At 39.3% G+C, this 20,172-nt stretch overlaps 1 protein-coding gene and 1 long non-coding RNA gene across 3 annotated transcripts in view; one reads left to right on the top strand and one right to left on the bottom strand.

Moving 5' to 3' along the window:
• TPK1 (thiamin pyrophosphokinase 1) overlaps positions 1-20,172 on the top strand; it is a 354,196-nt gene that overhangs the window by 312,978 nt on the left and 21,046 nt on the right. The gene's annotated exons all lie outside the window — the stretch shown is intronic.
• LOC130684322 (uncharacterized) overlaps positions 3,919-20,172 on the bottom strand; it is a 61,757-nt gene continuing 45,503 nt past the window's right edge. The window contains exons 2-4 of the long non-coding RNA XR_008998577.1: positions 5,102-5,216; positions 4,973-5,008; positions 3,919-4,808 (exon numbers count right to left, since the gene is read on the bottom strand). This is a non-coding gene — a long non-coding RNA (uncharacterized LOC130684322). The remainder of the gene's footprint in view (positions 4,809-4,972; positions 5,009-5,101; positions 5,217-20,172) is intronic.

Raw genomic sequence — 20,172 nt, 5'->3', positions numbered from 1 at the left:
AGCTATGGAAGTACATTTTTCTGATAATATTCCTTTCTCTTAAAAAAAAAAAAAAGCTGTTCCTGTGTGGTGATCTCCAATAGGTTCTTCACAGTGGTTTAAAGGTCATATCAAAGTGTGGGCAAAGGGTTTGTTTGTGTTTATTCAGAGGATCAAAGCCTAATTTGGCTACACAGAAACCGAATTAAGATACGATATGAAGAAGAACTTCCAACATCAACATCCTCTGGAAGAGTCATTCCAAAAGATGAACATCAAAAAACTTCAACAAAGATCCTGGTGCTGCTGCAGTTGTAGCTGCATTCATCCCACCGGTTCCTGGACCTGCCATTGGAATGAAGAAGGAGATATCTAAACTGGCCTGTGCATACAGTAAAACAACAAATTTGAGTGGATCTATACTGTTGGAACTCAACCAAGAATTAGGAGAAGTGCAAGTTGCAGTGCTCCAAAATCGTGCGACTATAGACTATCTACTGTTAAAAGAACACATGGGATGTGAACAGTTCCCAGGAATGTATTGTTTTAATTTGTCTGATTTTTCTCAAACTATTCAAATTCAGTTAGACAATATCCATCATATCATTAATAAGTTTTCACAAATACCTAGGGTACCTAACTGGTTTTCTTGGTTTCACTGGATATGGCTGGTAATTGTAGGTCTGCTTTTGTTATGTAGCTGTATTCCTATTATGTTAATGTGTGTGTTCAATTTAATTACTAGTTTAAAACCTATACATGCTTATGTTACTCTACAAGAAGATATGTCAAAGAAATAATCAATCTTCCCATGTTTTCTTCCGCCTGCTACTTCTATAGCTTTTCTTCTTCCTTCCTAATTACAACCCTTTAGAACAATTAGTGCCTCATATCGAAAATTACCGAGTATCACAATTCTTCCAAGTGGTAAAGATACCTCAAAACAAATGCTGGGCATAGAAGCCACAGGGCATAAATCTGCAAAGAAGTAAAAAGCCTACCTTTTCAAAGAATATTGCTTCTCTCTCACTTACCAACTTTACATTTCCCTGTATGGCCCCAGAAGATGACTGGTTAGCCAGAGATGGGTAAGATTCCTCAAGGGAGGAACAACCTAAGACAGGCACAGTCGCAGGGGGCCATCAGGAGAGAAATTGGGGTCCAACAGAGGGAGGCTTAGAATCTCACCCCCCCTGTTCTGAGAGAAATCTTCTGCATCCGTGGATGTTTTGTTGCCCTGGTCTAGCTTGGATTAACACATAGTCTACAGGCACACACCTGATCATCTACATTTGCCCTCTTACATCACTAAATTATGTTTTCTACCTTTATCTTGCATCTACCTATCACTTCAGCATTTTATTTAAAAAAAAATAATAATAATAATAAGGGAGAAATGTGGGACTCACATATAAATCAAGTATAAAAATCAAACAAATAATCATATCTGACTTGATTGTTTATAGTTCATGATGCTTGATCAAGACCGAAAGTTTCTGTGATATGACTGCCCTTGCACTGTTCACCATATAAGAACTTATTCACTATGTAAGACCTTGTTCACGATGTAAGAACCTGTTTTTTATGCTTCAGAAGATTGGAGACTGTTGAGATATAGGCTTGGGGATGATTAATGACTGTGCATTGAGTCCCCTATACAGAATTTTATTGTTGTTAACATTTGATCAATAAATATGAGAGATGCCCTCTCAAAATAAAAATAAAAAGTAAAAAAAAAAAAAAAAGTGAAGGGAAAAATATACAGAATTAATATACACAACAACCAGAATATACAGGCTTATAAGTTAGGACAGCTAAATGGAGTTAGAATGTCCTGAGATTCTTCTGTTCTCCAGAACAGAATTGAAGAATATTGGGCTTTGGTAGTGTAAACAGGTTGAAATTTCTAAAGTAATCACTAAACAACTAGAAATAATATCTAACTTCCAAACTAGTAGATTCTTAACCAGTTTGTTTAGGGAATTTGACGTTGGTAAATAATAGTGAGGACAGTGGACAGATGTAAGAACAAGCGAACACATGTGTAAATACACTATGACTTGATGCCGTAATTGACAGAGTGCTGCAGAAAGTCCCATTCAATTGAATGAATTAAAAATGCAGAGTCAGCTTTTTGGTCTGATTAAAGTTGGGTTCCTAAGATCAAGGGCAGCATTTGCAATTCTTAAAGTGCAAGAGGAAACCACGATTTAGTCAAAAAGCAATTAGTATCAGTTCAACTCAGTAAGGTGACAAGGTGACAGTATCTAGAGATTTCGTTCTAAGTTATAAATGCATGTTGGGGGTATGGGGTCTATTCTTTTCCCTTATAAAAATTATATATATTTTATATAGCATAAAACATATCACTTTATATAACTCAGTGGGCTTTAGTATATTCACCATGTTAGGCAGCCATTACTGCCATCTAACTCCAGAACATTCCCATCACCCCAAAAAGGACACCCTGTGCCTGTGAGCAGTGAGCCCCGATTCCTCACTCTCCCTTCCCTGGCCACCACTAATCACCCTCTGCCAGTATGGAGTTGCCTACTCTGGACAAGTTGCTCGTGCTTGTCTATTCTTTCATAAAGCTACTTTTTTTGAAATAAGATGTAATATGTGGCCTTTTGTTACTAGCTTCTTTCCCTTACCATAAAATGTTTAAGGTTCAGTCATATGGTAGCATGTCAGAGTACCCCATTCCTTTTTATGGATGAATAATATTCCATTGCCTGGGTACGGCACATTTTGTTTATCCTTTTATCAGTTCATGGACATTTCGATTATTTTCATTTTTTGCATTTTATGTATAATGCTGCTGTGAATATCCATGTACAGGTGTTTGTGTGAACATATGTTTTCAGTCTTCTTGAGTGTATACCTAGGAGTGGCATTGGTGAGCATTATGATAATTCTGTGTTTTAATCTTTTGAGGAAATTTGCCAAACTCTTTTCCTCAGCAGCTGCACCATTTTACATTTCCAGGGACATATGTTTTGTTTTTTCCACGTCCTCAACAACATTTACTTTCCTTTTTTTTTCTCTAATAGCCTTCATAGTGGGTATTCATTGGTATTCCATCATGGCTTTGATTCATCTTTCCCTAACAGTCAATGATACTGAACATCTTTTCATGTGCATGTTGGTTATTTGTATGTCTTCTTTGGAAAAATACCTATTCAAATCCTTTCCCCTTTTAAAAATTGTGTTGTCTTTCTGTTATTGAGTTCTAAGTATTTTTTATATATTCCGGATACTAAGTTTTTATCAAATGTATTATTTGGAAATATTTGCTCTTTCTGTGGGTTGTCTTTTCATAATCTTTGTACTGTCCTTTGAGGCACAGATTTTTTTAATATTGATGAAGTCCAATTAATTTTTTTCTTTAGTTGCTCATGCTTGTCTACTCTTTCATAAAGTTACTTTTATTGAAATAAGATGCTATTTCACATTTTAAATTCTTGCTGTCTCTCACTTATCCATAACTTAGCCTTTAGAGAGCTATAATTTACATAGTAATCTGCCTCACTAATAAGACAATACATTAGTTTACTGTGGCTTCTGTAACAAATTGCCACAAACATAATGGCTAAAAACAATATATATTTATCATCATACAGTTCTACAGTTCAGAAGTCTGAAATGGGTCTTCCTGGGCTAAAGTCATGGTGTCAGCTGACCTGTGTTTCTTTCTGGAGACTCAAGGAAGGAATCTGTTTCCTTGACCTTTCCAGCTTCTAGGGGCCGCCCATGTTCATTGGCTTCAGTCTCCCTTCAAGGCCAGTAATGCTAAACAATCCTTACTCACACTGTATCACTCTGACCTCCTCTGCCCGCCTTGTCCACTTATAGGAGACCGTTCTGATTACCCTGAGCTCAGTGTAAGTGTAAGCTAGTGTAAGCTAGGGACCGCAGGACACCTGCCAACGAAATCTTCTAAGTGCTTAGAAGAAAACTGGCTGGAAATAATGTTGGTCTTGTATCCACAGCCCAATATGGGTCATGTCACAGGTCATAGGGCAGAAAGTTTAGTTAATATGCAAATTGTTAGTGAGCCTGTTGTATAATTCCTGAAGCAGAAGTTTCTGTTCTCATAACCCTAGAGGAGGCCTGCTCAGAAATTGGACATTAAGGATGGCAATCTTAAAACTGGCTTTCTAGAAATGGGTTAGATGAGGGCAGCGCAATACACAAGAGAGAGCCTGGGCTTTGGAGTTAACTGCATCTGGGACCCGGTTTCAACTCACCCACTTTATTGGAAAAGTCCACTGGAACTCAGCTATATCCAGAAAATTAGATTTTTATGAATATGTGTGAAACTGCATTTGTGTGGTGGCATATCTCAAATATCACTAAAGGGCAGATGGATACTTTTTTAAAAATTAGAAAAATTAGTGCTAAAAGTGACTAGAGTAATTTAAGGACACCTAGCCATACTGTTTACCAAATGATAATGCTTTTAGGAACATGTGTTAAATGTATACATTTTAAAATCAATTTGCTTATGTGCTGCTAGGGATAAAATAGCCCCCCCACCCACCTGCTGCTGTTGGAAGACACCACTTAAGAAGCCAACAGCAAATTTTGTCAGCTGTTTTCTTGAATAAAAGGAAAGTGGAACAGGGGACAGGATGACTTGTTTATTGCTGAGCTTCCTCTCCTGACCACATTTTCCTGCCTAAATAATCCACTACCATCTCTAGACAGAAGGGAGGAAGACTCTAATCTAAGATGAAAATAGTAGCATTGGGTGCTCCCAGACATGTCCATCCAATCTGAGTTGTTCTATCTCTGGATGCATTAAGGTGCCTTTTATCCTGGGATATCTGGAGAGTACAAATGGAGATTATAGTTAGAGAGAGCAGCAGGCATAGGAAGTGTCCCATATCCCTAGGACAGATGTTTTGCAGCAGGATGCAGTAACTTATGTTGCTAGATGGCAGCTGTGAGAGGGTCCAGAGCACTTTGTGGTAGCTGTGAGAGGGTCCACAGCACCTTATGGCAGCTGTGAGAGGGTCCAGAGCACCTTGTGGCGGCTGTGAGAGGGTCCAGAGCACCTTGTGGTGGCTGTGAGAGGGTCCAGAGCACCTTGTGGCGGCTGTGAGAGGGTCCACAGCACTTTGTGGCATACTCTTCCAGCTGTGCATTTCTCCTCCAGGCATTCTAATATGTCAACGTCATCAAAACAAACACACGCAGCAAGTTTCTGGAGGTGTTCCCTAAATTGTCAGAACCTGGTTGGGGTATGATCAAACAAAAATAAGAATGATAAGAACAGATTATTATTAATGTTTCCTTTTCCCCAAAAAATTGGTAAGGATTTAAGGGGGAAAGAAATGTTAGAGAAAGAGACTGTTGTTTGAAAGCGTTTCGGTTTCCAAGAAAACAAAGTGTCAGAAAAGTGGAAAGATTGCCTCCAAAACATAGGAAAATACACACATTCTGAGAAGAATGAAAGGCAATGGGAAGCCAACATAGTTAAACCAAAAGCAGCAAATTGCTGGAAAAGGTAATAAGTGGAAAGGTACAAAAAGTCACACACATTAAGCTCTTTCTGGGACAGTGCCATCCCCCATGTCCCGGCGGGGTGCGGGTGGGAAGCAACAGATGAAATCCGCATTCAGATAAGAACCTGCAAACCTCCATTCCAGTAGTACATTTTGCCCCCATATGCATTTGCTGTTGCACAAAGATGCTGTGTTTTATACCACCTCAGAAGTCAGTGATTTAACACCAGTTGTTTCTATTGCTCACACAGCTGCAGCTCACACTCTGGCTAAACTGAAACTGGACTTGGTTCATAACACCTGGTGTATCGCTGTTCTGCCTCTTAAAATAGATCCTGGGACATCCAGATGACTGCTCCTCTCTTCTCTCTTTGGACTCAGTGCTAGCAAATTCTTCTCGATGTGCTCACAGTCTTCTCTGTGCAGTTGCAAATACTCAAAACATACAAAGCATCTTCAGGCCTGAGCTGGGACCCAGCACACTGTCCTCTCTATCCCCACACAGTTACCAGAACAGTCACAGAGCCAAGCCCATGTCCAGGGCCAGAGACATATGCTCTGCTCTCAATGAAAATTCCTGCAAAACTACCAAATTTTGCACCTAAGAAAGGAGCTGCTGTAGGTAATAGAATAATATAGGTAAATTTATAATGTCTTTAGGTGAAATTTTGGGGAAAAATAAAAAACCTCTAGTTTTTAAGTAATTCATGCATTAACAGATAATTAAGACAAAAATCCTAACTTTGCAACAGATCTTATAGCTTTTAGCCTTCACAAGTTGTAAAAACCTCCTTACTACCTTTATTCCTTTTTTAAAATTGGTCAACTTTCACTTACAGCTGCAGGTACTCAAAAATATTTGTTGGAGAAATGAATGTATATGAAGCTATCTTAGCAACAAGACTCAAGATCACTGCCTTCTCAATCATGAGCTTTCAGATTGAGCCATTAACACCAGCTAGCTAGTCTCAGGCAGCATTTTCTCACATGGGCAGTTGACTACATCAATCAACATAAGTAGTTCATACCTAAGTAATTTAAAGCCTGTGTTTTTGGTCACAAAAGACTAGTAGTTATCATCTTAGGTAGCAACAGTGGGTTATAGGCTCATGCAAAAGTATTTTACTCCAATCCCTACTTCAGTACACTCTTACCATAGTTGTCAAGTTTTCCTAAAATATTACTTTCATCCAGCCATTCCTTGTAAAATATCATGCAGTAGTTCCCTATTGCTTCACAGTCTTTATTCATCAGGTTCTTCTTAGGTCCATCAGTCCTGCCTGTTGAAAGACAGTGTCACTTGCAGAATCATAAATATTCGTGGTGACATTTGAGTGTACCTTCTGGGACACTACTGAAATGGGGGTAAACTGACTGTTGGTGACCATCTCTGCTCCCTATGCTTGAACATCCAGGAATACACATACACACTGTAAGTAATAATTAATAACTGCCTTAAGATGAGTAGTAGGTTTTAGGGAGAGACCAGAACAGCCAAAGGCAGAAAAAGTATTGTGGATATTAAATATGCTATAATCTGACATAAAGAGAACCTTGAGTAGCCATGGTTTCTTCTCCTAAACTGTGGTGCCTGTTCTCATCTACAAAAGTCATGAGGGCTGAACAGGATAAAGAACTTTGTAACTTCTAATATTTATAATCATTACATTGGAAGGTGGTAAGATTAATGAGGCTTTAAATGTCACTAATTTGAAAGGTGTGATTATTTACTAAACCTTTCGTTACCTGAAGACAAAGGACTTGCATAGCAGGAAAAGCAGTGGGTCATTCAAACTATTTGGGTAAGCAAATCATTTTACAGAATTTTAGGGTATTTACTTTCTTAAGTGAATTCTTTTATAATTATTCAGACTCATCCATTATATCTTTATGCATTTCCACCTGCCTACCATACATTGGTATTAGCTTATTTTGCTTTGTTTTTAAATCTCAAACCATACTCTGACTAAATATTTGGTATCTTCAGGACTGCATAATTAAGACTATTTAGCATGAGTCTCAGGGCAAAGATGAATTGTGGCCTGTGCAGGCAGCCTGAGTGGAATTCTCTATTGTGACTCACTAGACTCCTTTTCCTGAGTTGATCTGGTTGGACTAACTGGATTTGGCGACATAATCCGAACCAGTTTGTCCATGTAGCCCCACACTGTCAAGTTTATTTAACTCAAGAGCCTCTGATAGTGAAACTGAGATGACAGACGTCCAGTGCATCTTGCATTAGACTCACTTCTCCTGCCACAAGAGCTCTTCTGACTGCAAATGGGAAGCTTAGAGAGCAGACTGTGGCTTGGAAAGTGATGTAGGGTCAGTTATGGGTTTGCGTTATTTTGTGGTTATTTTTAATGCTCTTCTTTATAAGTCTACAACTTAAATTGAAATTGTATTGAAGGCTCAAGATGTTAACTATTAACTCCGGGGTCTCTCTCATGACCAATGGTAGAAATACAGTCTCTCACCAATACTAATTCCCGAGGCCCCGGGGACTGTGCATGCGTGGGCAATCTTTGGCCCAGAAACTCCCCATAACTATGGAAGATAAACTCCCTTCTAAGTCTAGCCAGAAATAAAGACCTTAGAAGGATATTTTTTTCACTGCCCTGTGGCAAGTGCCCCCACCTAAGCAGGTGGCCTTTGTTTTTCTTCTGTGTTTATTGCTCTAGTAACTCTTGTAATTGGTTGAGAGTGGTGAACTACTCCTGTGCAGCGTAACTTACACTCAGAAGTGGCAGTCCTCCATCAGAGGCATTGGGGTGACATCAGATAAATTACCAATTACATGTACTGGAAGAAACCTTAATGCTCAGAGAGAATGTTTGTCCTCATGGTCAATAAGAAAAAAGAGGAGACGTCCAGGATTGGCATCTAGTATAAACTTGAAGTCGTGGTGTTAACTTCTTTTTCTTTTGGTTTAAGTTGAGTCAAGTATCTTTTCTTATAGAAAGTATATGAAATTAGGCTGAGGTTAAGAGCAACGCTGTGGATGAAATTTCATCTTTTCCCCAGTTGAGTTACATTATTTATAAGAGACAGTGGTTGAACTTGCTGTTGTCCTTTGCCATCAGACCATAAAATATCACAACTCATAAAATATCATCTCTGCAGTCAAGGTGTCTGCAGCTTAGGGTGAGAGAAAAGACGTATGCACAAAAAATATGAAAAGATAAATAATAGAAAGTAGCTTGTAAGTTTTTTTTAAAGAAGATAAATGTTTCAGCATACTCAGTGTCTCAGTTGGAGCTGCAACAAAGCACCACAGACAGGATGGTTTGGGAACAATAGTTATTTCTTACAGTTCTAGAGGGAAAGCCAAACCCCCAGTGCTAGCAGACTGGCGTCTGGTTAAGAGCCTGTTCCCTGCCGTATAGGCGGTAGTCTTCTTGCTGTGTCCTCACGTGATGGAAGCGGTGAGGGAGCAGTCGATGGGAGCTTTTTATTGAAAGGCATTTATTCCGTTTATGAGAGCTCCACCCTCATGATCTCAACACTTCCTCATACATCACCTTGAAGGTTAGGATCTCAATATATGAATTTTGAGGGGACACAATGAGTCCATAACCCTCTGTCATTCAAACAACCTGGCATTGGGGATAGGCAGGAGCAAAGATTTTTTTCCCATCCCTCAGAAGCAGAATACAAGGAAAAGAGACAAAAATGTAAAATAACGGTATGACAATTTCCCCATAATTCTCTAACCCGGAGATAACCCTGTCAACATTTGGGATTTTTAGTCTTTTTTCTATGTCAGATTTCTTAATTAGAAAAGAAACTCCTATATTTAAGCTCTTATAGCGTAAGGTTGTGCTGAGTTTTTGGCTTTTCTTGTGTGTTGTTGTTTTTAAGCAGCAGATTTTTTTTATTGAAATATCATTGATATACAATCTTATTTTGGTTTCAATGTACAACACAGTGGTTCAGCAGTTACCATGTCATTAAATCCTCACCCAGCACTAGTGCAATGACTATCTATAGGGAGATGTTACACAATCATTGGCTGTATTCTCCACGCTGTGCTACCATCCCCATGACCAGCTTGTATTATGATTGATAATTTTTGTGCCCTTTCATCCCCCTCACCCTCCTCACCCTCATGGTAGCCACCAGGCACCTCTCAGTGTCTCTGAGAACTGAAGTTTTGTTCATTTTGCTTTTCCTTTGTTTTTATATTTCACAGATAAGTGAAATCACATGGTATTTGTCTTTCTCCACCTGGCTTATTTCACTGAGCATAATACCTTCTAGATCCATCCATGTTGTTGCAAATGGATTTTTTTTATGACTGAATAGTATTCCATTGTGCATATATACCTCCTCTTCTTTATCCATTCATCTATTGATGGACACTTTGGTTGATACCATATCTTGGCTATTGTAAATAATGCAGCAATTAACACAGGGGTGCATATATCTTTTCAAATCAGGGATTTTGTTTTCTTCCAGTAAATTCCTAGAAGTGGAATCACTGAGTCAAATAGTTTTTAGTTTTTTCAGGAACCTCCGTACTGCTTTCCACAGTAGCTGCACCAATTTACATTCCCACCAACAGTGGAGGAGGGTTTCTCCAAATCTTTGCCAGCACTTGTTATTTCTTATCTTTTGGATAGTGGCCATTCTAACTGGTGTGAGGTGATGTCTCATTGTGGTTTTGTTTTCATTTCCCTCATGATCAGCGATGTGGAGCATCTTTTCATGCACCTGTTGGTCATCTGTATTTCTTCTATGGAGAAATGTCTGTTCAAGTCCTTCACCCATTTTTTAATCAGGTTATTTTTTTCCCAGTTGAGCTCCTTATATATTTTGGTTGTTAACCCCTTAACAAATAAATCATTTACAAACATATTCTCCCACACTGTAGGTTGCCTTTTTGATCTGTTGACGGTACCCTTTGCTGTATGGAAGCTTTTTAGTTTAATGTAGTCCCACTTGTTCATTTTTTATTTTGTTTTCCTTGCCCATGGAGACATATCCAGAAAAAAATTGCTCATACTTATATTCAACAGTTTTGCTTATGTTTTCTTCAAGGAGTTTTATTGTTTCATGTCTTACATTCAGGTCTTTGATCCATTTTGAGTTTACTTTCATGTATGGAGTTAGACAGTAATCCAGTTTCATACTCTTGCATATAACTGTCCAGTTTTCACAGAACCAGTTATTAAAGAGGCTGTTTTTTCCCCCATTGTATGTTCATGGCTCCTTTAATCATATATTAATGGACCACATATGCATGGGTTTGATCTGGGCTCTCTATACTGTTCCACTGATCTATGGGACTGTGCTTGTGCCGGTACCAACCCGTTTTGATTACCATAACTTTGTAGTATAGCTTGAAGTCAGGGAGCATAATACCCCCTGCTTTGTGCTTTCTCAGGATAGCCTGATGGGGCTTCCCTTATAAGTAATCTTTTTTCTCTCTCTGGAAGAAGCATATTTATTTAGCAAGCATTTAATAGGCATCTACTCTTTGCAGCCCTGGTAGGTGATGAGGATTCATGTACATCTGCTCCTCAGGAAGCTAAGACCCATGTGTTGACTGATTTGAGCTCACAGTGTACTCAAACCCTAGGACTATCTCCAATTAAGCTTCTCCTATCCAGTATGCTTGTGTTTTACCTCAAATATATGGCTTTAAATTTTCCAGTTAGACATCCTCCAGTTGCTTTTGTTTTTTAGATAATAGCTCTAGTAAGATATAATTTACATACCATAAAATTCACAAAATTTAAAGTATATAATCTTCCCATTGCTTTTGGCTTATGACTTTTACACTTTTACTTTTCAAGACCAATGTGAATCTTCATTCTTTGTTTAGTTTCTCTTCCAGTATTGTGTCATCTTACAGATCAGATGAATCTTTCTGGCTTTAGGAATCCATGACAGTGGTATGAAGTTGAATGGGGTAGTGCCAAGAACAGAGTCTTGCATCACCCAAGGCCTTTCCAGGGAGCCACTAATCAGCACTCTCTGGGAAAGGCATCGAACATCCCTAAATTCACCTGTCTGTGTAATCCTTTAGACCTGTTTCACCACGTTATTCTTGACAATATACAAAAATAATACTATAGTCTCTGAAAACCAAACCATTACTCAAGAACGATTGTTGCATATTCTTTTCAGTGACCTGAATCTAGCAAAAAGAACTCCAGTAGCATCCTACGCCTTGAACTTAGTTTCCTTTGAACCATACCTAAGGCCGCTTTCCCTCATGGAGGCTACAGAAGCCAAATAAGAGTTAAGTAGTTGATGATGCATCATCTTCTCCAGGCAGGAATCAGCTCTTTTTTGCCTGTGCTCCAAAATAGCTTTGAAGCCCCTTTCTGTTACTTAATTCAGCACTTTTTGGTTTTATGGTCTCCCGGATCTTTAGCTTTTCAAATATTTTTCCACGTTTAAAATACTCACTGAAATAAAAGAAACCCTTCCATTTCTATTTTCCAGTGGTGAGTCTATTCTCAGAGTTATGATTGTAAAATAATAACAATTAATCTGTCATGGTAAAATGTAAACTTCTCTTGTTTCAGGGGTTTGTTCGCTATAGTATAGAGGACCTAACCCACAAGGAGTGCTTCCAGCTAGCGTGGATGAGAGTTTCGGAATATCCTCAGAGCCTCAGTATGGCATCCAGAAAGCTCTCACATCCTTCCAAGTTACCTGCTTTGCTTCTGGCAGCTTACCTGGGGGCTTTTTTTTTCCTTTTCCGTCTGTATTTGAGTTTAAGCTCCTTTTATCTGATTTACAGGTTCCTCGCCAAATGTTTGCCTGAATTGCATTTTGAGGCAGAAACCCTTTCTGTGTTTAAAATCAGCACCTACTGAACTATTTGCTTCCTACAGTTTCCTTTTTTTCCCCTGGTATCATTTCTTTCCCTAAGGGCAGCATCATTAAAGTCACACAGCGCCTGTAACCGCATGTGTCCTGTCATATCGCCTTCCTCTTACACTAAGAAAAGCATCACCCAGTTGGTAAGCAATTCTTTATAGAACTTCCTGGCAAACTGGCAACTCTCTTCTGGGGACTTTTCCTAAGCATTTAACAATATTTAGACAGAATGACAGATACTCATGCTTTTATTTTAGGAGGGATTTTTGAGGAGCTCAGACAATAACATGAGTACTGGGATCCTGCAGTGTCAATACAGTATCTCACTCTTAATTTTCTCCCTTGGCTCAGTTCCTGAAATGTGAGGGGAGGGCCTTCTTCACTGTCTGTGTGAACAGCCTCTCGTTCTTCCAGCTGTCTGTCCTCTCTCCCCCCCATAAGCTGATTCCGGTGGGAGGGAAGGCAGGATAGTAAATCAGTACATCTATCGCCTTAATTCCTCTTTTGTTTTGTTCAACTCCATAATTAGACTTTATTTTCCTAGAGTAGCAGGTTTTGAAAGTTAAACCTCATGAATTTCAATATTTATACATGTACATAATAGGAAAAAGAGACGTAAGCACTCTCCCCCTCAATTCACACCTATAAACTAATATATGCCATAATGAGATAAAGGTAAATGACTATGATTACCAAATAACACCATCTACAATTTTGCCTGTTTAGAAATGAGGGAGTGCATATTGTGGAAAAAGGTAATACAGAAAGCTTTCTCTTACTCCCTAAAATCAATGTGACCACCAGGCCCCTGGAGACCTCCAGGTCCGAGAAGAATGCCCATTCTTGCCTTCAAAGCCCCAGCAGGCCACAAAAACCAGCAAACATAATCACTTGAGTGTCACTGTTCTGACCAATCTGGGCACATTTAATTCGTCAGAATATAATGACTATATTCTGTGTGGGGGGCATGGTTTAGATGTAGAAAATACTACTATTCAACATACATTGAGCCCTTGTTCATGTGCCAGGAAATGTGTGCAGGAAATCTGGGTGGTATTGTCCTATCTACTACTGTTATTATCCCAGAAGGATAATAACAGGCAGGGATGAATCGTGGAGAAGAACAGAAGGAACAGATGTGTGGTCTGCTGGGGGAGGTTTAGCCTCTGTGAGCCCTGACTTCCACAATAGGAATAATGGTAATAAGACCTATTTCATCCACTTGTCATGAGGATTGTAAGAGTTAATTTAGGTAAAAGCTAGCTATTCAGGTAAATAGCTCCACAATGCAGAACTATTTTTTAAATTAAGAAATTAAGAAAGAAGAACTTCTGCTGCATGTCACCATATTACATACTATGCATATCAGGCAATGAGGATATACATTGTATTAGGGAAAAGCAAAGTCATCGGTGATCTTTATAGAGTTTCAGCGGCACAACGGGAGTGGAAACTGTATTGCAAATGGTTGAGTGAATGGAAATTGAAAAATAGATAACTAATTCCAATGCTTGGGCTCTAAAGTAGGGAAGAGAGGAGGTGGACGGCTGAAAGCGGCTTGGAGTGGGGGAGGGAGGGAGAGAGTTTAAGATGGTAGATCCTTGGCACAGCTAAGTGCTCACAGAAAACAAGAGATGGGAAGAGTTGGGAGGAACAGGAGAGAGTGGTAAATAATCTGTAGATCAAAGCTGGGAGAAGATGGGGACAACAGGACCCAGAGTACTGGACAGAAGCGATGTTTCCTGTTCCATCATAACCAGACAAAGGGAAGAAAGGTGTGACGGAGACCTAGGAATTTTGAGGAAAAGTTGGTAAGATGCTGAAGCTGATGGTCTTGGGCTACAGTTTTCCCTGAGAAGTTGGGGCAGAGTCATAGGCTCAGAGTAGGTGTTAGGAATGCAGAAGTATAGGGGGTTTAGATATGTGGACGTTTGTAAACAATAGCTGTCCAGAACCTAAAAATAAGTGACCAGGGGAATATGGAGAGATTGCTTCAACTGATGTCTAGTTGAGGTCGTTTTCTCTGGGTCTTTTTTTATTCTCATTGTGGAAATAAATAAATGCCAACCAAATGAGAACAAGCGAAACTATATAATCAGACTCACATTGAGTGACTCATTTTGGCAGAGACTCAGAGGCTGGCAGAGGAGTAGGAAGGCTTTAATTTAGAGTAGGGGCATGGAAGAGTCCAGGTAGCCCCTGACTGGCGTCTGTGGTTATGGAGATGTGGGCAGGCTAACTAGAAGTGGGTATGTGCTTCGTGATTGATTTTGGTTAGGCGAGCATATTTGGCTTGCCTTGGTTAGCCTTAAAGTTGGGAACAGGGACAAAAATTTGGGAGGCTGACAGTTAATCAAGTCTTGGCGATTTGGAACTGATTGCATGAAGTTATATTTACCTGGATTGTTAGTCTGACTTCTCACACAAGTCAGCCCTGTAGCCAGGGGCTTCCTGAGCTGGTGGTTGTAGGTAATGATTTGGTTTTCTGGGCAGGTTTCTGCAGTTTGGTTTCCTGGGTCAGTTTTATGTATGGTCTGGTTTATATATATGGTCTATCTGTAATTCAGTCTCTCACCACTTTATTATCATGAAACCTAATGACCTTCTATTTAGAATCCATTCCTTTTGTCAAAAGAATATGGAACCTGATAGGCAAAAGAGACCCAGGAAATAGTCACTAACGGAATGTAGGTAAGGAAATTTGTGGGATCACATTTCAGGAATTAAAATGGAAGTTTAAACTGTATTGTAAAGGAAGCATTTTTTAAAACTGTATCACATTACTGTGAACCTTGCATAAGGTAAACCAGGCCAGGGACATGGAATGTCAGGCCAGATTCCTCCAGCCAGTAGACTAGAGAACAGAGATTTCAGAGGCTACCCCACACAAACTTCACCCTTTTAAAACTGAAGCCCAGGCAGGGACAGGCCTGGCCCAGACACCCACATCTCCCAGTGATTGGACTTGCAGCCCAGCATGCTTTCACCCTCATGGGCCTAAGAACTATCCAGTATATCAAGCATGTTGCAAGTTTCTTTTCCAAATCTAGAATCACAAAGTCCAAATAATGCAGGACACCGACCCAGACAACCCATTAATTGCTCCGTGGAGCTGTCTAGAACCATAACAGACCTCTTATGATACCTATTATTCATACTGGCTGTTTAGTATTAAGGGAGTTTAAAGAGAATTTAAACTTACAAACGCCTAGCCATAAGGCATGATAAATGTTATGATTAATAGTACATCAGAGTATGTATACTTTTCAGATTATTGTTACTATTCCAGAAATTCCCTCATTCCTCTAAGATATTTGAGAGGCAGTTTCCCTGATAAGAGAAACAAGGACGTATAACCATTGATTGATTACCTAGTAAACCTTTACCTTGCCTTTCTTCACATAATGAATCTCTCTTCTCCCTACTGCCTGACAGGAAAATTTAATGGGATGTTTCCTCCGGCAGTAAAACCACTGAGCCATAGAGAAAGTGCTTTTTGCCTCTATTGAGGGAAACACCTCACTAGGGAGAGTCGTGACTTCTACATTAATGTGCAAAAACAAAAAGCTTAACAAAACAGTTTATTAAAAACACAGTAATATTTCTCGAGTTCCCTCCATGAATATGTAGTAATTTGCAGATCAAACAAAGGTAATCTGACATTGCTAATCATCTCAAAGGAGAAAGACACAGATGATAAAGGAGGAAAAGGGGAGCAAGGGTCTAGCCATTGAGACAAGTACCCCTTTTCTGCCTGGTGCTGTGGACACACCTGTTGTGTAAGGTGGCTTAGAAGCAATATTAAGTAGGTTCTGAAAACCTGGGAAAATAGTAATAATCTGCTTAATATGCTGCAATCAGTAATAACCATTTAAGGAAATGCTGAAACTAGGTTGGAGTCAGTACAAGACCCTCGATTCGAGAGCTCAGGGAGAGTTGGTACCAAAGGCATGCGGGTTGGTTTGTGTCTGGGCGTCTAGATTAATCTCTGACACCTGGACCCACAGCCTGGGTGGATATTTGTAGAGCAGACACCCAGTTGCAGATCAAATATTTTTTTTCTGGGTACCAAAGTCATTCTTATGTTGATTTTTTATTAAGTACTGATGTATTCATTCAGTAAATATTTATTTAAGTCCACTCTGTACCCAGTGCTGTGCTGAGCATACAGGTATGAGGGAGAGCAGAACAAACCTGGTCTCTCTGGGCTTACATGATTCTGAGTAGCAAGCAAACTGTAGAAACAATATTTTTAATATTAATACTGTTGTACAATGTGAACAGTTAGGGAGGTACCTTTAGGAATTCCTTATTTTTATTGGAGTCTCTGAAATTGGTAGACTATATTCTACAAATTAAGAATAGCCCTACACATAATTGTAAAATTGCTTTCCTCACTTCATTTTCATAAAGCTCTTTGCACCAAGGCTCTAAATTTGCACATACTGTGAACCTTTAATTCCAGCTAGGAGCCCTGCCAATACGTGTACAGTGGCAAAGAGACTTGAACTGTGAACAAAGCACAAGAAATCATAGATTAGGGTGTCACCTTTCAGCATTCTTTTTGAATGCCTGCTTGTTCTAGCATTTCTTACCTTTTTAAAACTCATGAATCTTTTTAATGAACATAAAAAGGTCACCCTTACTTAATGTCTGTTTTTTCCAGTATATTTTGTACTTCCAGTTTTGTAACACACGAATTTTGTGTTAATCTCTTTTCGAGATTTTTTTTTCAAACTATACATACAACTTCCTCCTCTACTCCTAAGAATTACATGATAAGGCATATGAATGTATATAGAATACAGTAATTTGGCCTTTGTCTTAATTTTTACAAAATATTAAAAATTCAAGGATGTACAGTAAACGACAAAGATTTTAGGCATCCTAAAATGGCAGTTAAGTGGCTCCCACAGACATTTACTAGAGTCTTTAAGGGAAGAGACAGGCCTTTAAGGTGCAATTTTTTTTCTTTCCCATTGCAATTAGCACTCTCTCTTAAATTCCAGATGTCATAAGTTAAGTCTACAGGAGGAATACAGACCAGGAGATAGTTTGCTATTTTTTATTTCTTACAATAGCTTAACTATTTCTGAGGTTGTGTAAAACCCTTTGTATACTGGGTTTTGGCTAAACCAAAACAAAAAGTAGATCTTTTTATCTTAGCATTTTAGAAACATAGCTCACATACCAGAACATGCCTTTTGCAATTTTTCACAAGCAATGTGTTTGAAAGCTGAACTACATGCAGTCAATTGCACTGTTAAAAATGTAATGTCTTTGCCTGCAGAGTGTATCAGTATATTAATTTAGTAGCACATTAAACCTCTGCATTTGACAGTCAGGAGCTTACATCACCAAGCCTGGTAGATGTCTAATAAGGTTCAATATAATTAACACATGAGCCTTTACAACAACAACAAAAAGATAGCTTTTACTTTGATTTTACAATTTTTTTCATGACATAAAATCATTTACATATGGTACATTAACTAATCCTAAAACACACCACCATTCTTGCATTTGCATGTTATAAGAGTCAGGACTAACTTTGGTTTAAAAAGCAGTTTGCATTTATGGCACATTTTTTAAAAAATCTATTCATTTTTGATTGAAAAATGTTTTAAAATACTAGAGCAACATAGGAAGAAAAAGACCCCTGAAATGGCAAAATTAAATCCTGAATCAGAGGAGAGCGATCACTTGCTTTGGAGAAATTGTTAGGAGGGGTCAGGAAATACACCAGGACCAGGACACACATCAGAGGCAGACACATGTCCAGATGCCGCGGGTCATGCCCAGATCTGGAGGGAGCTCATCTCTACTCCAGGTAGAAGTCTAAACATCTCTTAAAGGAGAAGGAAAGACACAATCTGCCAAGATGGTTTCTTTAGTCCTTGACAGGAAAATGGGAATGGCTAGGTTGTTTGTGTCTTTGGATTTATTTGGAAGGATGAGACAGAATAAGAGCCAGAAGAGAGATTTTATCTGGTGGATTAATGCCTATGGTGCTTTGGCACCAATCCACAGTCCCGTGGTGCATATGTGGGCAATGGCCCTTTGGTTCTGAAGAGATGAGACAGACACCCTGTAGTGTCCACCAAAGAGAGGGAAATGGGATACTGCAGCCCTAAGAGATGGAGGCACAGAGGCTTCCTGGCCACTGCTCATAAGTGAAGCTGCCCTATGGCCATGATCAGAGGCAGCAGGGGATTCTGGATCCATCAGATGGCCTCACATGCCCAGGTAGAAGCCCATCTGTGGTCATCAGCAACAAGCCTGCACGGTTAAATGTAGAAGAGAGACAGCAGAGCTGTGGCCGTCATCTCTGCATCTGGGGTCTGCCGACGCTCGGAGATGTCAGAGGCATCTTGGTGAATGTTCATCTGTGAGACCCAACAGAGCCCAGATCAAAATACTCACATTTTCCCAGATGACTCAGATGCTCTAGGAAGACTAAGGGGAGAAACATCAGCTGCCCCAGATTGCTTCTTGCAAAAATGTCTCTGATTAAGAGTAGAAAAGTGAAAAGTCACAACCATCAAGAGGGTGAGTTAAGATGCTCCATTCTCTCTTGATTGAGCCAAAATGGGTAGCTTAGAGCCTGCTCATCAACAAGGCACCACAGGGGCCCAAGTCAGGGGAACCTCACACTCAGTCTGCCCCCAGCTGGATGCCAGATGGCGTCAGAGGAAAGGGGGAAGCTGTGGCTCTTTCACGGGGTCACTCTGTCAGCCTAGGTACCTGTAGGGAATATATGGGATTATTTGCTTATTTCTACATACACATTCTTGTTGTGGTTCAATAGTTTTTAAAATTAGTTCAGTTTTAGTAACGACTTTTTACCAAGCAAAGTAGTGTTGTAAATTTGTTTCTATTGTGCCAAATAAATGTGACATCTTAACCCAAAGCTTTGATATCATATAAATTTGGCTTGTACAAACTATATTAATTCAGTTTTTGAGGAATGATCTTTTTTTCAATATAACAAAATGCCAGAATCCCTCTCTCCCTCCCCATACTTGCCAGTAAATATTTTTCAACAAGAAAGTTCATAATCATCTTGTTTTGGGTATAACTGGTGTCAGATAGTTTGAAATTTTAATTTTCATTCTGATAGTTGCAAATATATCCATTCATTACAAATGAATTATTTTCATCATCTCTAACAACATAGATCAATTTCACCTGGAATTAAAGTCTTGTAGTTTAAGTCTTTCTTCTATACCGTGACCTAATCTTCCCATATTAGATATGAACATAGATTAGCTGAATTCTCACCATAATTTTTATCTAATGTGTTTTCTACAGATTCAGCAAAATGTTTTCACCGAAAGCCAAATCCTGAGTCATGTCCTGTGCCTACTGGATCATTTTCTCTTTCCCCCTTGTCTAGATTGTCAATGCTACTTAATTAAGCAGTGGCAAACACTGACAAGGGGAGCACTCCTACAGTGTTTTATAAATGGAATTAGCACATTTCCTAAATTAAAAAATGTAGCACAAAGTATGTCAGCTGAGCATTTTATGTCAGTGACCCACATTCTGTAGCTTACTCTACAATCAGGGGTGAGAAACCTCTGCATCCATTTTGCTGCTGGCCTGTAGCCTCTGGCATGGGTCAGTCTATGAGAATCACTTCCTTCTGCTTTGTGACTAAGCTTTGGAAAAATTTAGGTCACAGTGCCACATTTTCAAGCAATTTAAATATTTGGCATGCAGCTGAAATCACTTAACTTTGTCAGCCAATCTAAAAAGGGTTCTAGAGAGCCTAGCAATGTGTTAATCAGTCCATGTTTTGTGATAGTAGAAGGCATACCAAGTAGAAGTCAGGGCAGCTGGTGTCTGG

This window comes from Manis pentadactyla, chromosome 7 (assembly GCF_030020395.1).
Source record: "Manis pentadactyla isolate mManPen7 chromosome 7, mManPen7.hap1, whole genome shotgun sequence".
Lineage (NCBI taxonomy): Eukaryota > Metazoa > Chordata > Mammalia > Pholidota > Manidae > Manis > Manis pentadactyla.
This window is presented reverse-complemented; position numbering and strand designations above follow the sequence as displayed.